The following is a 566-nucleotide window of genomic DNA, read 5'->3' as shown; positions in this document are numbered from 1 at the left end:
AAAAAAAAAAAAAAAAAAAAAGATGTTGATCTTCGGTCTGTGCCTTCTGCTCTGGATTTTAAGCATCATTTCTGGCAGCTCTCATTCAGGAACTGCCTCTGCAGGTCTTTCAGTGCTCGCCTCTGGAGCTCTGCTCCGGCCTGCGAGTTCTCCTGGCGTTGCCATCCGTGGCCTTTTCCTTTTAATTCTCCATCACCTGTCCTCTGGTAAGCTGCTTGCTATCAGCCTCCAGGTCCACGATTTCTCTTCTGTTGTCCTGCTCTGCCTTCTTGCCACATCCTCTGAGACCTGAATTTCGATAGCTCTACTCTTCAATTATATTATTCTTTTTCAAACCTGGGCGTTCATTTCTAGCGTCTTGCTCTATCCTGTGTCTGACTGTGCCTCCCGCACCTTCTCCCTTCTCTTGCCCTAAGCCCCCTTGAAGGCGCCGGGCCTTTGGCTCCCGCTGTTTCCCACGGTGCCCAGAACCGCGGTCAGTCCTGACACAGACTCGGTGAGGGCTGGAAGTGGTGCCACGGGGCTGCAGCCTGGCCCGCCCGCTCCATCAGCCCAGGGCGGCCCCA

At 53.9% G+C, this 566-nt stretch overlaps 1 protein-coding gene across 1 annotated transcript in view; it reads left to right on the top strand.

Annotated features, from left to right (window-relative positions):
* The window catches only part of MAP1LC3A (microtubule-associated protein 1 light chain 3 alpha), a 7,345-nt gene that overhangs the window by 4,775 nt on the left and 2,004 nt on the right, over positions 1–566 (top strand). The gene's annotated exons all lie outside the window — the stretch shown is intronic.

This window comes from Mandrillus leucophaeus, unplaced genomic scaffold (genome assembly GCF_000951045.1).
Source record: "Mandrillus leucophaeus isolate KB7577 unplaced genomic scaffold, Mleu.le_1.0 Scaffold129, whole genome shotgun sequence".
In the NCBI taxonomy this organism is placed as follows: Eukaryota; Metazoa; Chordata; class Mammalia; order Primates; family Cercopithecidae; genus Mandrillus; species Mandrillus leucophaeus.
Note: the sequence above shows the minus strand (reverse complement) of the source record. Positions and strands in the feature narration are given on the sequence as shown.